Source organism: Camelus bactrianus, chromosome 10, assembly GCF_048773025.1.
Source record: "Camelus bactrianus isolate YW-2024 breed Bactrian camel chromosome 10, ASM4877302v1, whole genome shotgun sequence".
NCBI lineage: Eukaryota > Metazoa > Chordata > Mammalia > Artiodactyla > Camelidae > Camelus > Camelus bactrianus.
The window spans coordinates 52,443,928-52,470,568 of record NC_133548.1 but is presented as its reverse complement, the minus strand read 5'-3'; the positions used below and the strand labels follow the sequence as shown (position 1 = coordinate 52,470,568).

The 26,641-nt window shown below is 46.4% G+C and overlaps 1 protein-coding gene across 11 annotated transcripts in view; it reads left to right on the top strand.

The window, feature by feature from the left end:
- TENM4 (teneurin transmembrane protein 4) overlaps positions 1-26,641 on the top strand; it is a 743,689-nt gene that overhangs the window by 391,290 nt on the left and 325,758 nt on the right. The window lies entirely within an intron of this gene.

Below are 26,641 nucleotides of genomic sequence, written 5' to 3'. Positions count from 1 at the left end.
ATACTTCAGAGAGAGGAATCAAAGGTTAAATCCTGCCTCTGGAACCAAGTGGCGATGCAGACCAATGCACTGGTATGGGGGAGAGAGGGATGTGGAGGTGGTTATTACAGGCTGCTTCCTTCTGACGCCAGAGCCCACGTTCTTTTCCCTAGGCCGCTTTGCTCATTCACCCATTCCTGCTTTCATTCGTTCACCAAACGGGTATGGAGAACCTGATCCTTCCAGGCCCCGTTACACTGGTTACAGACAGAAAGAAGATTGCTGTGGTAGCCAACACACGTTACTTTAAGTCACAGTAACAAACAACCTAATATCTCAGCGGTCTGTTTCTCACACTTAGGTACTCAGCGTGTGTCCGGGGTCCCGGGGGAAGGGTTTCTTCACAGAGCCCATCCCGGGCCCAGGCTGATAGAGGCTCTGCCGTCTTGCAGCTGCACTGTCTGGGGTGAATGGCCCTCTCGGCTGCTTCTCGCAGCCCGTGGGCCTGCCTGAGTCCTGTAGCCCCACCTAACTGCAAGGGAGCAGGGAAGTATGCTCCTCCCACGTGCCCAGAAACGGAAGAGAACCAGCAGGCTGAGCACCAGAAGCCCCTACACAGCTTAGCACGTGAAGGGCTGGGGTTTGAACACAGCTGAATGCCTGCCCTTGAGACGTTTCCATCCAGTGGAGGAAACGAGTACACAGAACTAACAGCCCAGGGAAATCAGGCATGTGTTGGAGAGGAGATGTGATGTGATCTGACATCTGAGAGGAGGGAGCCGTTCCCTGGAATCTTCCAGGGCTGAGGTGGGGGAGCTGGCAGATGAGCCGGGAAACGCGTGGCCCACTCACATGTGCATGTGCTGTATGACTGCTGAAGGGTATTGGGGTGGCTTGTGTGCCAAGAGGTGAATCTGGATAAGCAGGGCCTTGGGCAGCATCTGTAGAGGAGGAAAAGCCACTGAAGGGCTTTACCCAGGAAGACATGTGATCCACCCTCTGTGTGCTTTTGGAATGGTCACCCTGGGTGCCACCTGAAGGAAGAGAGTGAGAGACAGATGGTGGCACCCAAAATCAGTGCAGTGGTCATGGGGTCAGATTTGAGAGGTACTTAGGTGGCAGAGCTAATAAAATTTGGCAACTAAATAAATGTGGGCTGTGGGAAAGGAAATGGATACAGGCTGGTGACCTTGTTTTTGATTAGTGGTATGGATGAGTGTGGAAATGCCAGAGCACATTTGTGGAGAAAGATAACAACCTGAGTGTCAGACATCGTTGAGTCTGAGGTGCCTGTGAATCTCTGAATCAAGACATCCATGAAACGCTTGCGTGTTAGGGCTTGAAGTTAGGAGAGAGTCTGCTGACCCCTTGGAGTGTCTAAGATGGTAGAGGTGTGTGGGTGACTTCAGCCAAGAATAGCTCTTTCCCTCCAGGGATCTCAAATTGCCCCTCTGTGGGTACCAGAATTGCTTTTTAAATTGTGTTTCAACCCAGGTGCTTTCAAAATGGAGTCTCATTTCCAGCTGATCAGCTTCCCAAGACCCAGTTCCTTAGGTTGGGGGAAGTCACTGCTCCCGGGGCTTCTGCAGCCCCCGTTGTGGTCTCTGCCAAGTTGTCACTGTTCAGACCCTGAGTCCCCAGAGGGCCAGCAATTGTTCATCTGGCCTGGCACCCAGGTGCTTAATCAGTGTTTCTTGAACAAATGAATGAATTAACCACAGACTATTCAAAACTGTTCGGTCCCTTGTGAGAAAATAAATAGTACTTCCATTTTCCAAAAGCCTTTAATAAACTATAACTCACTAAATTAAAATAAACATTTGTTTTAACTTCCATCAGCCAAGTCCCTGGAGGATTTGACACCTTTTCATCTTCAAAATGCTTTCAAAACAAGAGCTGGCTTCCCTCAAAGTCCCCTCTTTGGAAGTTCGAGATTGTAAACTGATACAGAAATGTATTAACATTCAGGAGCAAAGATGCCTCAGGCCAGTTTTAAGGAGAACCTTTTCCAGGAAAGAAAAGCAAACTGTTTCTTTGATTTTTTGAGTGCCTCAGTGTGCCAAGGGTTGTGTTAAAGGCTTTCAATATCTGTTACTTTATTCTCTCAGTGATCCTGTGAGGTAGGTACTCTCATTCCTACTTGAGAGAAGAAAACTGAGGCCATAGAGAGAAAGTGATTTGCCCAAGGACACAGCTGGTAAGAGAACCAGGAACCAACCTTAAGTTCTTCTAACTCCAGGACCACTGACCTTTCCTTTGCATCATTGCTTCTTAACTTTGGTCTGCAGATTCCCTGCATTAGGCACATGCAAGGGTATAAATTCTGGAGCCCCATCAGGGACCCATCCCACACTTATTGGATGAAACTCTGGAGAGAGATGCTTGACAGTCTGCATTTTAAATAATCTTCCTGAGTTCTTCTTATGCGTACCTAGATTTGATACCCTACACATTACGCACAGAGTGGGTTTCTAAAACTTAGATCTTTGTCTGAAGGTGTGAGAGAAAAACCAAAGGAGAAATAACCAGGCCCTGAACACCATGTGCCTCCCCCTCAGCTTGGTGGATCTGGCCTGCTGTACACCAAGTGCAAGTGTCATAACATCTTCCTGCCCTCCTGCCTTCCCCGGCTGCGCTGGCTGAGATGGAAAGCTTCCTCTGTTCCCCTGCTTTTCATGGCAAGCTTGGGTTGATGTTTTCTCTCCGCTCCATATGGATTTTGCAATTAACTCACTAGAAAAGTAAATCACAGGGTGCCTGGAATAATAAGTGCAGTGAACACCAGGCCTCAGCCAAGTAGTCTGGGACTGGATCCAGCCCGTGAAGCAGGTTGCTGGGCGGATGCAGTAAGGAGGCAGGAGGCAAGAGGCCAGAGGCTGGCAGGTCCTGGGGGCTGGACAAAGGCATAGACGAAGGAGGAGGAGAGGGGACTACTGGTTGAGACGGAGCATTTTCTTTGTATGTTCAACATATTTTCCTCTCTGTATCTCACCAATTCCATACAACTCTTTTCGGGCAACATAATTGTTCCCATTTTATAGGAAAAGACACTGTGGCTCTGAAAGGCAAAGTCACTTTCCAACTTCCTGCTCACTGTAATTTTGACTTTTTCTGAGCAGCTAGAATGAGAAAAGCTTCTTACAAGCAGGCAACCTAAAAACAGCTGGGGACAATGAGAGCTGATCTCGAGGAGCTTGGCTCCTCACCTGTGAAATGGGATGGTGACTGGGCCTGGGTGGCAGGGCTGCTGTGAGTACAACATCTGACCTCTTATGTAGGAGCACTTCAGACACTGCCGGGCACATAGTAGGCACTTGGAACATGATTCCCCTTGTATCCCCACATTACCCACCTAAACCTTCTCCTGTCCCAGAATGAGTGACACGTCTTTCAGAGACAAAGCACAGGGATGCATTCATGCTACCTCAGGGGATTTAAAGAAGGGACTGATAATGCAGCTGGCATGGAAATCGAAAGCAGGTGCCAAACCAGCCTGGCTTGGACTGGACTGGAACTAGCTGGAGGTTCTGCGTTCGAGGTGCAGTTAGTAAGTCTTTACCTGACCCTATCATCCTCTAAGGGTGATTGGCGCATTTTGGCTTCTTCTTGTTTCTTGATGAGGCATTTCCTGCTTCCAGGTTCAATTTCTGAGAGAAAGAACCTGATTGGCTGAGCCCATCATCACATGTCAAGCCATAGGATGAGTGGGTGGAGTCAGGCAGGGCATAGTCATGTAATATACACCTCGGCCACCAAGGCCTGGAAGTCCTGGGCAAGCTGCCTGCTTCTGAAGGGGCCGTGGGCCGCCAAGCACAAAATGATCTCTTTGTCCCAAAAGGCTCTGTCTAGACTTTTCACCCCAGAAGAGAGATTTTGCTTTCCTGGTCTTTTTGGCCTCTCACACTGGGCCTGCACTCAGTCCTCAGAAAAGGCTTGCTGGATTAGGTTAGAACAAAGGGAGTAAGGTTCTGCTTGCTCTGCCTGGCCATGGACTTACTACAGAAACTGAACCAAAAGTGTGGGGGCCTGCGTCTTCATCTCAGGGAGTCTGCTCCCGCCCACCCGCTGGTAAATGGAGTTCTTTTCTGTGAAGGCGCTCTGCCAGGGACCTTACACACTCATTCCCTGTGGCGTCCACATCCAAATTGGTTCAATTTCCGAGTCAAAAGATGTTTTCTCTCCTTGCTTCCAGAGTTTAAAAGTCAAGCTGGCTTCTCTTTGCTTCTCACAGCTTCCTGAGCAGTAACGATCCTAAAATCTGAGCCAGGCTGACAGTTCTGCTGATGCACAGGAAATGTCAGGCTGGGGTTGGTCCTCTGTTCTGTGGCATTCACTCTGCCATCATCACAGCTCCAAAACCCTTTGGGGGCTGTAAGGCAAGTGGTTATGACTCAGCAGAGCAACAAGAACAGACAAACACTGGGACTCAGAAAACACACTGGCTCTTGATAGGGTTTGATCGTTGTTTCTTTGCCTAGGTAGAAACTAGAGCAAAGGAGACAGGATTTAAAAAGCAGGTACAACTGTTTAAGCTAGACTCAAGGGGCACCCACCCACTCTAGAGCTGCGCTGTCCGAGAGAACTTTCTGCTGTCGTGGAGGTGTTCTGTATCTTCACTGTCCTCGAGGTAGCCATGAGCCACGTGTGGTTGTCCAGCACTTGAAATGGAGCTCATACAAAGCAGGAAGTGAATTTTTCATTTTAGTTAATTTAAAATCTAAATTTAAATAGCCATATGAAGTTAGTGGCTACCATGTTGGACAGCACAGCTCTAAAATCAAGAGTCTTTTTTTCAGCTCTGTGGGGACAAGGAACAAATCTTGTACCCAAGTCATCAATGGCCACCATGGGTTCAATAATATTCAAATGAATGAATGGAGTAGACACTGTAGTGTTGAGATGGAGACAGCATTTATGTAGACAGTAAAAGCACAGGATTTAGAGTTGGTCAGATGTGAATTCAGGTTCTGGTTCTGACATTTACTTGTCTCTGTGACTGTGCGAATGTTACTAACATCTTTAAGCCTTTCTCATCTTGTGAAATGGTTACAATGCCTACCTCTCTCATCAAGTTATGTTGTGAAGAATAAATGAATTGACATTTACAGAGTGATTAGTGCAGTGTCTGGCATTAAATAAGCCCCTGGCATAAAATAAGCTTCATAGAAAAGACACAGAAAGTGACAAACAGCCCTACTGTCAACCAGACTGTGATAGTCCCAACAGACAGAAGCAATGCTCTGAACAAGACATAGGCAGACCCTCTCTGTGACCATGTTTAGGGCATAAGCATAGCTAGTATGTGACCACAGAAGTGACCGGATATCCTCTGTCCTGACAGCCGTTGCCCCTCTCAGAGTGAGTGCTGCTGCTTTACCTACTGTCAGCTCTCGCCTGGCTTTAATTCTTCCACCTCGAAATAAAAATGCTCGCTCACTTCATTGTCCCTCCTACTTGAGCGTCTTCAGCCCAGAACTAGCTCTGCTTCTCTGACTCCTCTTTAAAATCATCCAGCACAAGCCCAGACCCTGCCAGAGGCCCCTCCCAAGCCTGAGGTAACCCTGGGGTGCATTCAGCAGGTTGTATACACCTGTTTTACAACTACAGCTGCCATCCTGGTGGTCTTGGGGCAGTCTGAGGACTCCATCAGAAGGTTCACACCTTACTTTTCCATGGTGAATCCTGAAAACAGAACAGTCACCAGAAAGTATCTTCCCTCTTTTCTGACTTTTTCTGTGTAAGGCTGGGCTTCCTGTATCCTAACTGCTAAGTTAAAATCCTGTACAAGGCGGGATTTGAACTCATGACACCTGTAGTGAGTGGCTATTTCTTGGCCATCTCTGCTTCTCTTGAATAGGGTTCTGTTTTACTGTATCTAGAAAAGCAGCAGGAGGAAATAAGCTGAAAGGGCAAAAGGTGCTTCCTTTTTCTGACTGAGATAGAGCTCAGAGAGGCTCAGCTGCCTGTGTGTTCGGCTCAGCCTCCTCTTCTCAGTTTACGAAAAGTCCTTGGCAGACATCACCTCAGAGTCCAATCAATGTTTAAGTGAGGAAGGGCAGGTAATAAGTCCAGGGAAAGCATCGGAGAGGAGGTAATATTTGCACTGCAAGTTTTGTCGATGAAGAAGGCGAGAAAGAACAGTTCAGATAGTCCAAGATGGCATCAGAACTCCAGAGCCCCAAAGGAGCAGTTTGAAGGGAGAGAGATAGTGCTTGATGGCTTGGAATTGAGAGATGATGAATTTGAAGCACCTGGGGGACATCTAAGTCGAGGTGATTACTGAACACCTGGGGCTGAATAAGGGGTCTTGGGTTATTGACTCAGACTTGATCATTCATTCTGCCATTCATGTATCCATTCATTTACTCATGAAAGGGAAATAATTGTGTGCAGTACCTTCTCCAGGCGGGCCCTGGTCTAGATGCAGGAATACAAAGATGAGTAGAACAAAGGTCCCAGATGATGGTGGTCCCTAGCTTCCTTTGCCCAACTTTGGGTCTCTCAGGATCTCTGGTTGGGGTGGTTTGACCATCCATTTCTGTTACATTTTCTTGGAGGTGCCCCATAAAAGAAAGGCATGCTCCATAAAAGTTAGCCTTGAGGCTGACTCTCGAACACTCCTTCTCAGACCTTCTGCTTTGTCTCACCATAGGAGTCATTTTCTAACACCGTTGTCCTGATGTGATTAGGAAAGAACTGAACCTTCCTGATGGTTCTCATGCAGGTCAAACTCATGAAAGATGTATTAGAAATACACATTTAGCTCCCTTGCCACTTGCATTCTTTGCTTTGGATATCCTGATGGATTTGAATGCAAACTGTGCCAGTAAGTGTCCACTGGCTTTCTTGGGCAGGTTTCAGTTATTTGGGAGGAATGGTATTTACATACAAATCCTGGAGAAAAGTCTCTCACATCAGTGAAGAAAATTTGAGACGTGGTGGTCAATCAGGGAAAAGTTTTTCCTAGACGGTTTGGACTAAGCTATTCTCTGGTAGCCAATAGCTTAAAAAATGTAGCAAAATGAAAAATGGTGTGCTTAACTATAGAAACTAAGCAGTGTGCTTTCCAGGTTCTCATACAGTCACTAACGAAGCATAAAGCCCAACTCTTTGGTTCTAAGAAGATAGTGGCTACAGGGAAATTCTCATGAGACCTCCTAGGCTGGTGAGGAGCCTGGACATCTGGTTAACTCCTAAGGCACTGCCCCACCCCCAACCCAGTGTTGAGGTCACTATGAATTGCCAGGAGGGTGTCATTTAAGAACCACGCTGGGTGGAATTGGCCATGTCGTTGAGGGCTGCTTTGTATGTGCAGCAGCCGATGGCAGGAGAGCCTCCTACAGGAGCCACACCTGAAGCCGGGTAACAGGTAGCACAAGAGCAGGGACAGGATGCTTTCACTGTCTCTCCCATCTCACTTCCTCAGGCTCCATCCACCACTGAACTCCATTACTGAAAAGTGCTTGACCACTTCAGCCCAATTTGGGTATCTGAATCCCATTGTGGCTCTTTGGGGTTCTTTCCTCCTTTGAGGTTCAAACCCCCTCACTTCTGCTCCCCTTGGGTGTTTTTTTGTTTTTTGTTTTTTTTGTCAAGCGTTCATGCCTTGCCTTTCGGAGGTTTGGCCCTCTGGTTATTATGTCTTCCACTCCTCTCGCTATTACTTACCTGCAGAGAGGTCTGAACCCTGAGTTTCCTTTTATTGTGGGGCCTAGATCCCCAGAACGCCCTACCACCAGTTACCCCAAACCTTGAGGGAGATTCACGCACTGGGCTTAATTCTGGCCAGTCAAGGAAAGCTGGTGATGCAGGGGTGTGTGATACGTGGGAGAACATAGCCACCTTGCAGTTTATACACACCAAGGAGACGAATACAGGACTTGGACACTTAGCTCTCCTGGAGCCTTGCTCCTCAGTGTGGACCTACAGCATGAGCTGGTTAGAAATGCAGAATCTCAGCCCCAGTCCACACCCACTGAATCAGAATCTGCTTTTTAACGAGGTCCCCAGGTGGTTCGTCCACATGTTGAAGTTGGGAAGCATTGCCCTAGAATTTTAAGAAAGTTGATTTCAGAAACTTCAGAGAAAATACTAGGTTTAGTTTGAAGGCCAGACGCTTTGAAAAGATGATTCAAGAGGGTTGAGAAGCAGAACAGTAAGTGCAAGACCATCTTTTATGTTTTTAAACTTCGACTACTATAATATGGAAATAAATAGGAAAATGTCTGTATGAATACAACATTCAACAGTGGTTTTCTCAGGAGACAAGTGGGATGGGGTGGGAAGGAGTGAAGTGAGACTTGCGTTTGTTTTTGGCTTGCTTCTGTATTGCTTGAATTCAAATATGTGAATACATGCTAGTATTATTTTGGAGATAAAAAGCATGCAAATTAACTAATACAAAAGAAGAAGAAGAAGGATTTGTGATTTTTGGTAAATATAAGTTTGACAACACAGCAAAGTATAACCCCGGGAAGCATGGGCATTTCTCAGATGAGCTTAAGTTAGAAAGGAACATATTAACAATCTAGTTCCCAGTGGTAGAATTATGGGTCATTTTGTTTTTTGTTTTTGTTTTTGTTTTCTCTTTTTTCCCCCTTGTCTGAATTTTGAAAGTCTTCTGCATTGAATGCGTATCACTATGTAGTAAGAAAAATTGACCAAAAATGTTTTCAGAAAGAATTACCAAAGCAGGATAGAGAGACACAAAGCTTACACGGGCACAGTAGAGTGACAGAAAGCTGTGGGGTGCAAATGACTATAACTAATGGTAAACTGAGAAATCTTTTTAACATGAAAGCTAAAAGCTACAAAAGAATGTTTTAGATGCCCTGAGTGTCGTTTCTAGAGCTTCTGCTGTGCACCAGCTGCATGCCAGCACACAGTCTGCAAGAGGAGCACCATTGCCACTGTGGAGCTGAGAAGAGGTTGGGAGAGGTCACATACCTGGTCTAAGGTCAAGAAGGGAGTGAACTGGCATTCAGGCTTCATCTTGTCACCCTGCTCCAGACCCCTTGGCTCAGAACAGAGGAGGCAGTGTTGTAGCCTGAAGGTTAACGTGTAGATGTAGGCCGACCGAAAAGCCCCATGTCCTTGTCTGTTCCGGAGCAATGATTTCCCACAGTTTAGGGGAGCTGCTCTTTAAGAACCAGGGGGCTATCTCAGTCCATTCAAGCTGCTTTAACAAAATACCATAAACTGGGTAGCTTATAAAGAATGGAAATGTACTGCTCGTGGTTCTGGAGGCTGGAAGTCCAAGATCAAGGTGCCAGCAGGGTCAGGTTCTGCGGAGAGCCCCCTTTCTGGTTGAGCACTAATCCCATTCATGCGAACTCTACCCTCAAGAGCTGCTCACCTACCAAAAGTCCCACCTTCCAATATCATCACGTGGGGCACTAGGGTTTCCCCATATTGACTGGCAGGGAGGGTGGCCAGGGAGGGCCACACGCAATCAGGTTACAGCAGGGGCCTTAACTCCAGTGACCTCCTCCAGGAACCACACTCTGAACACAGTGTGGAAACCAGTTTTAGATCAGAGGTTCTGAAAGTTGGTTCTGCAAAAAATTAGTCCCCCAGGTGCCCTGAGGAATAAAGATTCCCAAACATATATGGAAACCTCTACCTGCTGGGTCTGCTGTTGGAGACGTGCTGTGAGCCAGCAGGGCACGTGTCCTGGCAAGTCCCACAGTCCTGTGTTAACCTTGCCATCAGGCCTTTTCCAGGCCTGTTTGACCAGAGACAACTTTTTAATGAAATGCCTGTTAACAGAAACAGTGTTCCGAAAAAATTTTTGAGATGCTTTTTTAAGCCCCATAAAGCACTAACATTTAAAACAATTTTTTGAATTAAACTTTCACAATATTTTCTACATGATAGTTTATGATTTCCTGAGAACATTTTGTTCTTTGAAGAAATTTCTAGAGAGCTAAAAATGTCTCTAATTACATCTACCAGGAGAGTGAGATCTCCAGTATGTGCCTCTGAAGGCTGGAGGTTAACAAGGATTATGCCTTCGTGAGGTGCAAGGGTAGGTAGCATCTGGGGTCACACTATGCTGCAAATTATAAGGTCCTCTCAGCCCTCACAGGCAGTGGGAGAGGAAAGATGTTGAACTCAAAAACTGACACTTGTGTAGCTCTGCCATTGTGCTCTATTCAGGGCGGTGGTGTTTATTTTTAACTTTTTCAATGCACATAATTAAAGCTTCTTGGAAACCCTGTGCTCACAAGTGCATAAAATGCCAAAATTTCCACACCAGTTGTAATAGCTAATGCCTCTATGTTGCTTTGCAGTTTACATAACTGATTTCATGTCCAAATCCTCAGAATAAACCTGATGGAACTGGGATGTTATTATCCCCATTCTACAGGTAAAGAAAACTGAAACTCCACTCGGAAGTGGTAGGGAGCATGTAACCCTACCCTGCTCTTCTCTCCCCCTTCCTCCTATATTGTTTTCGATACCCTAAGTAGCCTCCCCTTGTTAACCATTATGTCAAAATCCTAGGTTTCCTGGAGGAGGCTTGATTTCAGGGAATTTAAAAACTAAAGCCCGTTCGTTAAGAGCTTAGCAGAAGGTGGTTTATTTGTATCCTTGTAGGACTTTCCAAACAACGTTGTAAATCTTAAGTCCACAAATCAAATCAGTTGGTTTGTTTGTTTAGACTTCGGAATAAGCTTCTAGTGCTCTGATAGCAAAAACGGCTACCCTGATTAAATGTCTGTTAGATGTGAAAACCGCCTGAGCTGAAGCTCTGATATGACAAATTCCCACCAGTCCACGTGGGCATCATCGGAATTTTACTGAAGCACAGGAAGTATGTTGTGTGTGCAGCGGGAGGCAGTCTGATAGACCAGGAAAGCTTTGGTGCCCTGTCATCGTGGCACTCTGAGCCTTCTTTTCCTTATCAGTGAACTAAGGAAAACAGTCATACTTTACTCACAGGCTTGTCAGGAGGACTAAACCTGTGATCATAAGTGCCTTGTTCATAGTAGGGGATCAGGAAATTGCAGCATCCTTCCTTCTTTGGTAGACTCTGAACACCAAAACAGTATTTAGACTTCCATCCCCAACTCATCCCCCACCCCCACCCCCGCCATTCCTCCTCTGGTATGCACCTTCTCCCCTGGGGTACCACTTCTTCTGACTTTACTTCAACAGATCAAATATTTATTGCACACCTGCTGTATGCTTACCTTTGTGCCAGCCACTTGGGACAGGTCTCACCGTCTAGTGGAGGAGATTAACAAGTGCATTGCCATATCAGGGGGCCGGATAGATATATGTAAGGGTCAGTGGGTCATCAAGTGGTGCAGAACTCATTCTTCCTTGAGGAGGGGATTAGAAACACTTCAGAGTGGGGGTGATGCAGAACAGAGTCTTCAGAGATGAGTTGTGGATGGAGGATGGGAGGCAGAGACAATCTGACTGCCCTGTAACTTGTCAAACCACATTGCCTCTCTGGCTGAGCCTGTGCTTTTTAATTTTCACTCCAAATGAGCTAATTACTGGCATGTTCTTCCTGGACAAATGAATAGCAGCTTTTTGTCATCAAAATAAGTCTGGAGGGCTTGGGGTGTGGGGAAGAAATATTAATGCCTGTTTTTTTGGTGCTAATCTCTTTATATCCTACTACCACTTTTCCTAGGGACAGTAGGGGGAAACAGCCTAATTATTTACAGAGTCATCTCGATCTTTGGGGTCCCCCACAAATGCTTAAGGACATCTTCAAGCAATTAGTTTTATATCTAAGGTGAGTTATTCATCAAAAGCCACCGGCTCCCACCAGAACCTTAGGCTCTTGCTCCCTGAACAACAGTCAGCCTCAGGTGAGCAGCCCCAGATTACCTGTATATTTGAAAGGCGTTCAGAAAGGCACTTACACGTATCACATAGTTCTCAGTACGGCAGGAGGCACTTCCTGGAAATTTAAGTCACCAGAGGCTCTTTCTCATTGAAAGAGCGCTAGGCTAGCAGTCTGGGGCTCTGGGTTCCAGGCCTGGTTCTGCCACTCACTTGCCATGCAACCTTGGGCAAGGCATTTGTCATTTCCCTTTTGGAACTTCAGCATCTTCATTTATAAGAGGGAGCATTGAGACCAGATGCTTCTTCTATGACCCCTTCCTGTTCTAAGGTCTGAGCTTATAAACTGCAGAAGGTTAAAGGAAAGTCACAGGCACAGAGCTCCTTCTGGGTGCAGTGTGGTGACAGCACGATCCCCAGGTCTCTGGCTGGGCAGTGCAGTGGATTGTGTTCATGTTGAGCTTCTTAGTCCCCAACCACTGTCATCTGCTTCAAGGAAAAGCATTCAAGATAACAGGTATCTGTTTTTGCCTGTCAGGACTTAATCTTAATTGGCAGCAGTGATCTTACTTACGATGACTAAAACACTTCAAAATGAGATCCTGGATTCAGGATCAGGGCAGTGGTGTTCTCACAGAGTACAATGCAGGATTTCTCAACCATCGCATTCAGGCCAGATAATTTGTCTTTGTGGGGTCTGTCCTGTACATTGTAGGATGCTTATCAGAATCCCTGGATCTACCCTCTAAGGAGCCAGGTAGTGACCCTCATCCTCACTATGATAGCCAAAACTGTCTCCAGACATTGCCAGATGTCCCCTGGGGGTCAGAATTGCCCCTGTTGAGAACCACTGGTCTAGAGTGAAAGTAGAAGCAGCATTCACTCATGTGGGCCCAGAGGCACCAAGTCATAAGCCAGGGCATGTCCCACACAGCCCAGCATTCCCCTTGTAGCCTCTGCGCTCACCTCACAGATCACACTGTCCTTCCACAGGTGCAGTCCTAAACCCTTCACCTGACTTTCTCATCCTAAAATCCTGTTCTCATTCATTCATTCAGCAAATGTCCCCTGCGTCCACTGCATGCCTAGATTCATGCTCGATTCTGAAAAAGAGGTGATGAGCTCCAGACTCATCTGCTGACTCCCTCCCCCTCCTCCATTCCAGAGATTAATGTCTGCCACTGGCTTCCTGGTTCCTATCAGGAGGCTGCCTTGTCTTCTGCTTCCCCACCCTGGCTTTGAGGCCCAAGTAGGTGCCAGTCAGGCACAGGCCTTGGCCCTCAGCCCTCAGCCCTCAAGACTTTCTCCTCTTGGTGGATCTACTGGGTGTCTGCCCTGGAAACTGGGTCTCCCGTCAACCCCTCCAAAACACTATCTGTGTGTAGGTAAGTAGTCAGTCAACAAGGCTGTACTGAGCAACTCTTTTGTGCCAGGAGCTGTGCTCTCTGCACTTTTATATCTCTTTATTTTCAGTTTCATTTAGTAAGTACTTAGGAGCATCTCCTCTGTGTGAGGCACTGTGCTGGGTGCCAAGGATACAGATATGAGCAAAACCAGACATGGTCCCTGCAGTGTGGTGGGAGGCACAGGTTTTCATCACACAAGCTGTCAGCCCATAAACATCCTTATCCACCTCTGTCTCTCCCTCCCCCATCTGTGTTTTCTTCATACTTTCTCTCTGCCCATCTCCCTTTTTACTTCAGTCTCCTGTGTCTCTTTGGCTCTCTCCAGTCTTCACCCCCACCCACATCCAGCAGTGTTTGCTGGGGTCAGCTGAGGAGTTTTCCAGGGGTGCTGGATCTCATTCAGATACCTGTCACCCGAGCTTCCTCCTGGTGGGAGAATCACTATCATTTAAGTGGGTGGTGCTGAGACTGTTTGACAGGAGTCAGCCAGGCTGGGCTCTAAGGAAGAAGAATCACTCCTTCCTGGGGATGGCAGTAGGATATGAGTCCCGTAAATCATCTCTCAGAGCCAGGCCAAGCAGCACATGGCTCCCCTCTGCACAGTGTGCTGCTGGAGGAAGTTCCTCCACACGGAGAGGGGTGGAGGGCAGCACCCCAAGAAGGACGGCTTCCGATACCCAGTGTGGGAACCTCTTCTCTCCCTGCCTAGAAGAGAATGGCGGTCGAGTTTTGCTTGGGGGCACACCCAACCGCATCAGTTCTCTCGCTTATTGAAAGAGACACAACCTTGCCATCCTCAGGCCAAGGTGAGAGAGGGTTTCTGAGACTTCCTGATTTAGAGTGAGGACTTGGGAACCCAGCCTGGGCTCCACGTACTGGCCAGGTAAGCCTGAGCCGGTGCCTTCACGTCTTTGTGGCTCTATTCCCACTTACGTAAGATGGGAGGAACGTTAGAAGCCGCATCACTTGGCAGGTGTGAGGAGTCTAGTACATCATGCTTGTAAATGGCTTAGCACAGTACATAGCACAGAAAGTGCTCAATAGATGCCAGGTCCAGCCCTCTTGTTACTCTCTGGGCTTCCCAGTTTCTTCCTCTTATTACAGGCCTGATTGCTGAATGCAGAGGGGGCAGGAATCTTGCTTGGAACCCGGGGTGCATTCTGATTGCCTCCATTTAAAAAGGTGGGGCTTTGTCTATTTACTTTCCCTACATTTTTCCAAGGTTCTAAACCTCCCTTTCTTTTGCTACAGCAATGCAGCTGTTCAGCAGCTGTTAACTTTACTCTGTTCAGGAGAACAAGTTCATTGTTGTGTGATACGACTTCTCCCCAGAAAGGACTTAAGGATTTCCCAAAGTGAAAGCTGTTACCAAAGTGAATAGTGTTATTCCTAGGGCTCCATGGAAAAGAGCCCACCAGGATGGAGAAGGCCACTCGTCACAAGTACCAAATCACTCCTGTCCCTTTTACACCCTCCCCCCCTTTCTTTTGCCCTCCAACTTTGTAAGTAGTTTCTGAATCAAAATTCTGACTGCAAAGCCCCTTCTTGGAGTGGGACTGAGAAATGTGGAGCCTTGTTTTGGGAGAGTTCTAAATCATTCCGTTCTCTTGGGTCTTCCACTCCCACAGGGCCTCTTGGGTTTCCAAGGCAGCCAAACATCTAAGATGAAATAGATTGCTGTATTTGGACGAGAACAATTTAATGATCCAGAAAGTAGAGAACATGGACAGAGGAGAAACTAAACCAGCCATACACTGCCCTCAGAGAGACAGAAGCTGATTTACTGTGGGGGGAGGTAACAAGAGCATTGGTTGTTGGTTCCTGGAAAACAGGTTTGAAAACAAGTGAATCTAGGAGGCAGGGGAGGCCTGGGGGAAGACTGCAGCTCTAAGATGCCCTGTGTGTTACCTCTCTGCTAGATTTGGAGCTCCTTGAGGGAAGAGGCTTAATCTATTTGTATCCCTAGCAGGTGGTAAAGATGCAAAGCGAGGCAGCTGGGCTTCTCAAACTGGTCTGTGGGTATCCCTGGGCCTATGTGAAAGTTGTCAGGGAAGATAAGGATGACCTGGACCTGAAGATATGAGGGAAGGATATTTGTGCAGGAAAGTAAACATGTATATATATTGTGGAAGGGGACACAAAACTAGGGTGAATTCTTAAGATGAAATAGGAATTTAATGAGATGTCAGACAAGCAGCTGACCACCTCAGGTCACTTTCTCAGACTCTTCAGGGCATTGGCTCTCAGATTTTAGGGTGCACACATACCACTGGGGTACTTGTTAAATTGGCAGAATCCTGGGCTTCCTACCCAGAGACTGTGACTGACAATGATTCTAATGTAGGACTCAAAAATCTGCGCATTAACTAATGCCCAGGCAATATCGATGCAGCTCCGCTAACACAAATCCTGCCTTGGGAGGGGATACTTACCCTCTGCTAGTCCAGACTGTAGTGGATGTGGTCGTGCCTCACCCAGATGCCCCCCATGATGAGGCACTCATTTTCCCAGATGCCGGGGGTGCCAGCAGCTCACGTTTCACACTTCTTTCTTGGAGAGTTGCCATCTCTGAGGAAGCTCTTCACCCAGCTCAGGTTAACCCTGGAGACCACCTGTATCCAGTGGCTCCTTCAGCGAGAAGGGGATTGGGAGTGAGGATTTTAGAAAGATCTGGACTTCTTGGTCCAATTTCAGGTAACTCAGAAAGGCAGGCTCTGAGGCTCTGAAGGAGATTGGCTGAGGCTGGCATGGCAACTGCATCATGGCTCCAGGTCTCCCTCTGCCATTGGCAATCCTGTTTCTCTCACTCCCTGCCAGGAGGTGTTCTTGAGAGCAGGAGACCTCCCTGCCAGCAAGTCTCTATCTCAGAGTCTGTCTCCCAGGCTACCTGACCTAAGACAGGCACCCTTCAGATGAGTTTGAGAAATATTAGACAGAGGAGCGTGCATAATCTTGAGAATTAGATAACCTGAATATAATAATAGTATTAGAAGTACTAATAATAATGATAAAATGACAACAGCAACAGCTAATATTGATGAGGTTCTTACTATGTTCTGAGTGCTTTATTTTCTCCCTAAATCTTTACAGCAACCCAGTACTGTCCCCATTTCACAGGAGAGGAGACTGAAGCACAGAAAATTTAGGCAACTTGCCCACGGTCACATAGCTCCAGAGTGGCAGAGCTGGGGTTCAAACCCCTTAACCCCTGCACTCTGCCACTTCTCAGGGATCATGTCAAGGTTCTTCCATGCACTAGCTGTGTAGTCTTTGTACAGGCGAGCCCAGCTGAGCTTGAGTGTCCTAATCTGTGAAATGGGGTTTGTAGTACTTAAACTGCAGGACTGTTACGGGGCTGGATTGAAGCTCAGTCTGTATAAAGTACTAATGTGTGTGTGAGGCCCAGCAGGCACCGGGTGAACAGGGAGGTCTAGTGGTCTTGCAGCCTAGGAACTCAGTAAATACTTGTCAGTGGATGCATGAAGGAAATGGGCTGTCCTGCAGGAAGACCCGAGATGATTGAGGTTCAAAAAATCTCAAGATAAATGGCCAGGGAAATAAGAGGCATTGATTTAAGGGGAGAAGAGAATGGGGAATAAGACTGAGGAAAGGGAGAAATAATTTGCACAAATCTATAACTGTTGAGAAAGTGGGAACATCAACTCAGGAAGCTGAAGATGAGGATTCTGGTCTCTAGGTCTTCATAGGAACAGTGACACGGAGATCCAGGGTGTTCTGATGGGATCCAGGCACTATGGCCACCTAACTCAAGAAATTCTCAACCCCAAACTGTTAGAATTTGACTTGAAGAAAGTCTGGTCCTGGCTCAGTCACAAAATAGTTGTGTGGCCTAGGGAAGGTCAGCACACCCTGATTTGGAAATGGGGATGGAAATCAGGACTCATGATCTCCAAGATGCTAAATACTCAGAAATCTGTGACTGCATGAATCTTTGCATGCAAATCCCTTAATTTGGTGAGAATTGCTAGCCCTCTGTGGTTTGCAGAAGGAAACCACAAACTACTCTTAGAAGCATTTTCTGCACTAACCACATCCCCTGAATTGCCCAAGATTCCTTTTTAGAACTTTTATGTCTGGATAATTCTAAGTTCAAGTCTCTTGTTTGGCCCACACTCACCCCTTCTCCTCCTCCTCACTCACCACTTACCCTCTTGAATTACATGTCTTTGAGCATCTTTGATATTAATATCTGTCTTAATGCTTCCTATTTCTGTGGTCAAATTTTTCTTTAAAAAGTAGTGAAGGCAGGTAACCTCAGGATGAAAGATCCAATCAGAATAGCCAGAATTCTGGTTTACAGATCTCATTGCCACCTCCAGCCTCTCCTCCCACCTCCCTCTCTCTCCTCCCAATAGATGATTGATAGATAGATAGGGTAGACAGATAGAGATAAAAATCTATCACATGCACGCTCCTACATAGAAGGGTACCAGAATATCTACAGAATGGCCATCTCTCCACAAGGTTGTTTGGGTGTAAGGCTCCGAAGAAAGCCATCAGCATTGCTCTTTTATCCGAGTCCATGAACCTCTGTCCCTTCTCCCACATCATCATGTTGATTCAGCCCTTCTTTCAAGGAAGTCCACAGCTCCTCCATAGGATTTGGGGATCAGACTGCCCAGCTTTCTAGTCAACCTAGTGAGCCATTGGATTCCCTTCACTGTAAAGCTGGATAATAATCTCACCTTTCTGGATTGTTGTGAAGATGGTAAGTTATAGAAGGTACCCAGGTAGTCATTCTAAAAAGGACCGAAGTATTATTCCTAATACCATTGCTGAGGTCCCAGGAGGGCTGAACTGTGTTCAGTCTTGGAGGACATGTCCTAACTGCTCAGTTCCTGCTCGATTCTACCAGATTTCTTTGGTAGAGACCAGTTCTATGCACTGTATCCATAATGTTCTTTATAAACCTTCCTTTCACTTACTTTTTCAGGTGATGATCATTCGTTCTACTGCCTGATTACTGCCACAAAGGGCTCTGCCTTGAATCCTGCCTGTAAACATTTTTTCTTGTTCCTCCCTGAGATAACAGTGCCTGGGTGGTGGGACAGCCTCTTTAGGTTGGTTTTACTTTAGACTCTTGTTACATTTTAACTATCTCTTATCTTACACTCAGAGTCATGCAAAGCTGTCAGAGTACCCTTAATGAATGTTAGACAAAATTAAAATCAAGAGGATAGATTTCAGGTGTTCTCACCACAATACACAGAGAGGTCACTGTGTAAGGATATGATATGTAAACGAGCTTCACTGTAGTTGACTGTAGTCATCGTTTCACTCTGTGTACATATATCAAATCGTCATGTTATGCTGCTAAAATATATAGTTTTTATTTAAGAAAATACAATAAATACACTACTTGTAATTCCTCTCAGCAGTAGAACGCTTACCCTCCAGCTCACACCTGGCCAGGCCCTGCCCTGAATCCTGCTTACACAGGCCATGATGGTTAATACCATTTCCCTATGTTGTTGGTATTACTGAATCCAAGCTCCTGCTCGCCACACAACAGGCCAATAAATGCAGAGACAAGTTGTAAGGGCAAGAAATAGAGACTTTATTCTGAAAGCCAGTAGACCGAGAAAATGGTGGACTAGTTACCCAAATCAGAATTCAGGCTTCTTTTGTACTAAAAGGGGAGGGGGTGTGGTTGGTTGTTGCAGACATCTTGGTGTTGGAATCCTTTGCTCTTGGAGCTGTCCAGCTAGGTCTGGTCACAATGTTCCTATAAACCTCCAACAAGACAAATGTTATTCTCTGTTCTGCAACTTTTTATCTCTAAATGAATGGAAGCATGTTATACCTTTAAAGGTCAGGGCCTTGAGATTGAGCTATCCTGTATATTTCAGGCTATAGGCAACATTCTTTTAGTGATTAACTTATAGCAAAAGCAATAGAATACAAAGGTTAAAGTAAAAGAAACAGATCCAATATGGTGTCAGACTTGTTCTTTCCTAGTACATTGGCGCATAGGGAATGGAAGGCCTGCAGCATCCAGGAATATTTAAGAGAAGAGATCTGAATGGGTCCATTGAATTTCTGCCTCAGCGAAGAAAAGTAGACACAGACACTCCTACACACGTACACTCATAAGCAGTAGGCACGTGACCTAGGGCTAACCATGACATTCACAGGCAGACTCATGGTCCGTGTAAGTGAGAAATAGGGCTTGTCTCTGTTGTTCCTGTAAAATTCCCAATTAGCCTCCATTCAGCTGAGAGGGCTGTCAGCCTGGCAATACCTCATTAGGCCATCCAAGTTCAATCTTCGGGAATGTTGAGCCCAGCAGCTTGGCCCAAAGTAGAAAATGCTCAGATACGAGAATCAGATCAGCTTATCTTTAAATAAAGTTACTGGCCATGTGACCTTAGACAGGTTACCTTCTGAGGCCTCAGTTTTCTCATCTGAAGGATGGAGATGATGACAATACCTATCACAGAGGGTGGTTGCTGAGGATTAAATGAGCTATTTATCCCCAAAGTTTGACACAAGCTCAGTGAATGGCAACTATTTATACTGTCTCTGTGATCTTGGGCAGATCTCCCAAATTGAGATGGTTCTTCTTGTCCTGCAGAAATATATACAGAACTTCACAGAGCTGGAGAGATGTCGATTACCATTATCTTCCATTAAAAAGCACGGACCTTTTTCAGGGACTGTGCGATCACACCTGCTGTTTGAAAGCATCTAGATGTCCCCCACTGTATTGACTGAATCACTCATCATCCATTCATTCATTCATCCCACGTTCTACCGGATCTTCCTGAGTGTCGACTGGGTGGTGAGGGGGGCGGGGCTTCACATACACATGACCCAGACCCTGGCCCAGGAGCAGGAAGTGGCAGTTCTTTGAACTGGATAAAGTGCGAGGAACCTAATTCTCACTTTTCCTTACCCTGGTGTCCTCCCAGGCTTCCCAAAGCACCCGTGACAGTTCTCTAAGTGCTGCCTCTGGCAGGTTTTTCCATGGGGTGCTTCTGCCTTCAGGCAAGGCAATTCCTAACATCCTCATCCCTCTCCTTCGAGAGGAATTGGTCCCTTTGCCAAGGACTAGTGACAAGAACCTTGGTGTGGGAATCAAGAGGCCTAGTGCCAGCCCCAACTCCACTGCTTCCTGGTGGTGCGGTCCCTGACCAAACTGGCTTCTCTGAGCCCGGGTCTCCATCTGTAGAAAATGGGAATAGTGTTCAAAGTATCATTCAAGATGACCTGTGTGGTAATATGTGCTGAGGCATTATTTTTCATAGTAATTCACTCAACAATAGGTATCAAACCCTGTCCTTGCCCATGGCTGTGCTAGGCTCTATGGGGATGGGAAAGACGCAAACAGTGTCATCCCTCCCCTCAGCTTCTCACATTCTTATTTGAGAAGAAGATGAACATGGATGATCTAGGCAGGGAATGAGAAAATACAAGGAACTAGATCTGGTTTTAGGGTGTAAACTTGTTTTCTAGATACTGCATCTGACTTTTTCATTGAGGTACCTGTTGATGCTAGGACCTATTGATGTGTCTTCTTGGATGTGATAACTTTATAGTATCCTAAGCCTTTCCATTGATGCTCCTTAGACCACCCCCCTCCCTCTCTGTCTCCTGGGGCCCTTGTGATCAGATGAGTTATGGAGTTAGATGAGCAATCTGTAAACCAGACTCTTAGAAGTCTGGGGAGGCTGGAAGGGACCGAGAAATCCCACAGACCAGCCACCTCTTTACAGGTGAAGTTCCTGCAGCACAGAGAACAGAGGTGTTGCAGGCAGCTTCATAGTCCAAGTCAGTAGCAGAACAGGACCTACAACCCAGATGCCCCAGCCGCCAGCCCTGTTCTGGGCCTTCTCCAAGTCCTTCATTATTGTTAGCCTTCCTACTGCGTGAAGTGGGGAGAATATCTCTATTTACAGCATCTCTTAGGTAAACTTACAAGCCTCGTAAACAGATACAGTCAAATCTTAATTCTCCCATTTACTAACCAAATGAATGATCTGGAGGAGTCATTTAACTTCCCCGAACTGTAAAGCAGTTATAATAGTGCCTGGTGCTTCTTTCACGGTGCCGCTGGGCAGATTAGGTCTCTGGCAGTGGCCCTCAGTAAATGCCAGAGAATGAGGCCTACCATTGCCCTTCAGGCCACCCCAGGGAATAGAGGTGCAGTCAGTGCTGCCCAAATTTCAAGTCCTATTTGTCTCCCAGGTGTCAGTCCAGCACAACCAGCCTTCAAGAGCTGGTCCTGGGAGCCACCCGTCCTGGTCAGTTGGGCCCCCAGCCTAGAGCATGGGTTTCTGTGAAAAGCGAGACAACCTCTCTCCTTACCAACCAACTACGGAGCAGCTTTTTACTGCCGCGTTAATTAACAGTGAAGCAGATCATTGTCATTAGCTTATGGGAGCTGAAAAATCATTAGTCGTTCTTTTCACCCTAGTTTTGGGAGCGTTCATTGTGATAAATCTTGATTTGAATGCAATTCACCTTCATTTTCATCTATCCCTAATGTGAAGGTAGATGCATTTTCTTGACAACCTGGGGGTTAGAAAGGTCTAGCCACTGTCTTAGGTATACCTGGACCGGTGTCAATATTTTGAACAGATGAATGAATTTTTTTAAATAGTTAAACAAATGGAGGAGTAAATGAGTAAAGCAGATACGTGAGTGATTAGAGGCACAGGATTTGGAGTTATAATTTAAGTCCTAGTCTCTATCAATTCCTTTCCATGCTAGGGTTCTGAGCCCAGGAGGGTTACTTCATTCCTCTGAGCTTCAGTTTCTCGTGTTTTAAGTGGGGATACTAATCCTCATCTTACAGGGTTATTGTGATAATCAGAGATAATGTTTAGAAAGTGCTCAGTGTGGTAACTGACTCATATAGGCACTCAGGAAATGGTATTTGCTATCATCATCATCATCATCACCATCATCATCACCACTGTCTTCTGATAATAACCATCTCAACATACTCATCATCATTACCACCATCATCTGTATCCATCATAATCACCATCCTCTTCATTGTCCTCATCATCTTCCTGCTTTTGCAAAGCTTTATAGACTTTGATCAAAGTTCGTCTTTGTCCTTATTGGGAACATCAGTTTCAGAAAAAGCAAAGTGCTGTCTTTTGTGTGTGTGTCTTTTAGAAACCTTTTCTTCTGAAATGATTGCATTTCCAGACAGGACCCTTCTACAGTCTGCAGAGTAATTGGTGTAGCCACTACCACGTTGAAAGGTTTCCAGGGCCGTGTGAATGGAGGAATGCATGAAGAGTGAGGACGGCTCTCCCCAGGTCCTGGGACTGATTATCTTGTTTGCCTTTAATCACAAATCAGCACAAAGATCCTTTGCTGGGGCTGTTTACTGCATAGCTGAGCCGAGTGGCACGTCCTTTGAAGGTCTGTGGATGAACAGCTGTACAGAAGGGCACCATGGGGTAACAGAATGAGGAAGAGACTCACATTGTCACCTTGGGTTTACATTTACTATTGGGCCTCTCTGACCCTCAGTTTCTTCATCTGTAAAATGGTATTTTTATAACCTCTACTGGGGTTTTTTTTTTTTTTGTGATGATTGCATGATATAAATTAACACAGACAAAGACAGCAACACAAAACAGATGACTGGTAAATATCAGATGATTTGGTGGAGACCCACAAGGTGATTGAATCTCCGTAACGTTTCATGTTAGGACCTTAGCCCACCATCTCTTGATGGTTGTGGGTTATCTCACCATCAGTGTCCCTTGGTTTCACTATAGATCTGCTTTCACATAAGAATGATTGAGCCAAGCCACTTAGGTACCCCCCCACCCTCCTGTTACATTCATACCGATCCAAAGAGAAAAATATTTTCTTCTGAAGATGGTTTGGCCTTTAAAAGCCGAGAGACCCAGAGTCATGACATTCTAGAATGTGAGTATTATAGAGAGACTCAGATGCCCTCTAATCCTAATCTCCAGATTGTATAATGAATCTCCAAATCCCACACTTCTCATTTAGATGCTCTGGGGGTCCATGTCATTATATGATCAAAATTCCTTACCTGCAGCTGCTTCCGTGGATACCCCAGTCATGCCCTCTGACCACTGCAGTGCAGCCAGCTTAACTCCCAACTCTACTTTTCTTTGCCTGAGGCCTCACAAGACAGCTTTGCTCATGTGTGGGGCAGGTCAGAAGAGACCAGAAATTAACACCGCCCTGGGAGCAGCCCCCAGCCAGTGGCTGATGGGCATGGGTGTATAGGTAGCCCAGTTGCCTCACTGCTCAGATGGGATAATTCAGAGAACATTCCTGTGGCTGGTGGCCTTCCCTTCTCTGTCTCACATCCTCATTCCACCCATATTTCTTTTACTCTCAGACACTACTTACACTTGGATCCTTTTTTCAGAGTTTGCTCCTGGGGGAACTTAAACTGTAAGACCCTAGTCTTAAACACAAGCGAAAGCCCTAGAGGAGACATGACCTCACTCAACATCATTTGACATCATTCAACAAAAGTTTCTAGAAGGTCAATGAGTGAATCACAAAATGGCACCTGCCTTCAGATGCTTATATTCTTGGGAAAGACTTGAACACATTCAAGTTTCATGTGATGAGAGGCTGGGTAGAAGGAAGGACTGCTCTCTGGGTTGCTGTGAGGAGTCAATAATGTATATAAAATTTCAAGTGATTCATTAAAATTCAGCGGACATTTTTTGTGTTGTCTGTTGTGTGCTGGGCTCTGGGCTGGCCCAGCAGAGATGCAAAGATGAATAAGATACATCCCCTGTCCTTGAGGCACTCGCCAGGTATTGGAGGGATAGAAGCAGGAAGGCCATTTCAACACTGTGTGATCTGTGCTTGGTAGAGAGGCACGGCTAGCTGCAGGCAGTATCTTGGGAGCTCAGAGGAGAAAGGCACATGCTTAGCAATAGTTGCTTTTCTTCCCCTATGGAATTATCTCTGTGGACTTAGCTCGGGGCCTGGCATAGAGCAGATCTTCTGTGGATGCTGGCTGAGTTGAGCTGAGCAGTTCAGTACAGGCGGACGAGGCCTCTGACCACATGATTCCTCTGCCCGAGCGAGAAACACCTTTCTCCTTAGATCATTGATCTCAAGGCCCAGGTGGTTTGAACATTGTCAGTCATAGTAAATAACTAGGTCAAAAATACTAGTTTGTTTGTTTGTTTGTTTGTAATGCCAGAAATTTTCACATTTATATTCCAAGGTTGAAAAGCACTTGGAGGTGGGGTGGGGAGGAGGAATCAGAGCTCCAGGCTATTGTTCATGCTTGGCTGATATTTAATCCATTTGCTGGGTCGTAATTGAGACTACAGCTCCAATGACACATAAATTCCAACAATCAAGCCAAAGCCAGGGAGTCTTCCTCATTATTTATCTTACAGGAGAGATAACCTTTTCATTATTGAAATATAATTGCCAAGTGTGATAGTTAATATTAAAACAGAATTAGCAACATGAGCACCACATTGGGGAAGAAATTTCTAATAGCATTTTTTATGCCTCCAAAATTGATGTTCAGTGTCAGTCTTACCACAGGATTAATTAATGGCTGAGGCTCCGTGAGAGACCAGTCCCCGCTGCTCTCCTTTCCGGCAAGGGGGTTCTCTGAATCCTCTGGACCAGTAAGGTAGCCTGATGTTGTCTATGCCTGGAAGACAAGAAGCTTCGTTTTACCCCTAAGTGAGGGCCACTGTTGGTCTATTCTGTCCAAAAGAGAAGTGATGAGTTCTGAGAAAGGGGTAAGGGTGTGAAAAACGAGGGCATCGTGGAGGCCGCATGAAGCTAAGAGGCTGGCAGGGTGGTAGGACATTGAGATAAGCGATGGCGGTAGAATACCAGGTGCCCGGAGGCCTTTGCACACGTCTTTGCCTTCCTCCTATATTCCACTCCACCCACCACTTCAGGCTCACCTTTCAAGATGCAACTCAAGTCTCACCTCAAAGAATTCCCTTTTGAGCCTTGGCACTGGTTTGAGGGAGGCGTTCCCCACCTTCCAGCACTTCTTCTAATCCCACATTTTAGTAGTGTGCTCTCTGTTTCCACCACCCTCCATCCTCCTCTCCTGAGCCTGGGAACTTGGACATTGTTGTTGTCTTCTTGGCTCCTAGTGCAGAACCTGTATGTCACACAGAGCACAGTGCAGAGAAGGTGATCAGGCCATACTCACTGCAACCATAAGGAAATGAGAATAGGGGGAAAGTGCGTGCTGACCAAAGTAAAGGGAGAACATCTCCTTTGAGGGTGTTCTGGAAGAGGTGACATACAACAGAAACTTGAAATAGAAGGAAGGTGATTTTGCCTTTTCCAGCAGAGTCAGCACTTAAGGGGAAATGGTACTCTGGGAGGTTTAGAGGTACAAGAGTTGGGCTTTGGAGAGGCGGGCTATTCTACTCTGTGACCTCCACCAAGAGCCTTTTTCCTCCCCCATCCCCAAAGAAGGTTGCAGATGATGCCTAGGTGCAGTGTGGCCAGACCCCTGCCCTGACTTCATCCAAGCCTCCTGCCTCGCTGCTTCCCTGTACCAGGCTCTGGTCTCGGCCCCTGGTCCTAGCCAAGTGTCTCGCCCTTGGAGGAGTTTACTGTCTTCAGCACAAACAGGCAATGGCATTGTAGGCAGAGGCAGCAGCTTTGATACAGGAAAAAATGGGGGTGGTGGCGCTAGAGGATGACCGTGTCTCAGGTCTTGGTTGAGTCCCTGGGACTCACCCTGCCAAGTGAGGGTCCCTGGCTTTGCACAGGAAAGAATTCAAGTGAGAACCATAGTTGAGTAAAAGGAGATTTATTTAGAGAGGTGTACAGTCCACAGACAGAGTACAGGCCATCTCAGAGGAAAAGAGAGGGAGAGAGAGGTAGAGAGAGAGAGGCCAAGTGGCAGGGTGTTGCTAGTTTTTATATGCTAACAAGTGGGAGGATTATTCCGGCTACTTTGGGGGAGGGGTGAGGATTCCCAGGAACTGGGCCACCACCCTCTTTGACCTTTTATGGTTAGCCTCGAAATTGTCATGGTGCCTGTGGGAGTGTCATGCACCATGCTAGTACATTACAATGTGTATAATGAAGCTCATGGTCCACTGGAGGTCGAATCTCCCCCCATCTGGGGCCTCCTGGGCTATTGGGAGTTGACTTTTCTGCCATCTTGGTGCTAATTGTTGTGTCATTCCTTTAATGACTATGTCCTGCCCGCTTCCTTCCTGTCTCAGCTTTCCTAGAGACATGAAGTATGCAGGGAAAGTAAGAGGTCCAGAAAAACGCATATTTTTGAAGTGTATTTTTTTATTTCCCTATGAGTTACCTGCAAACTGCTGCCATTGGATACAGAGTCCCCCCACGGGAAATCCAAGTGATGTGGGGGTGATGGGAGTTAGGGTTCCAGGCTCCACAACCCCAGGCCGGCCCCTTCCCCTCTCTGGGCCTCAGCTTTCCCCTCTGTGCAGTGAGGAGGTTGCACT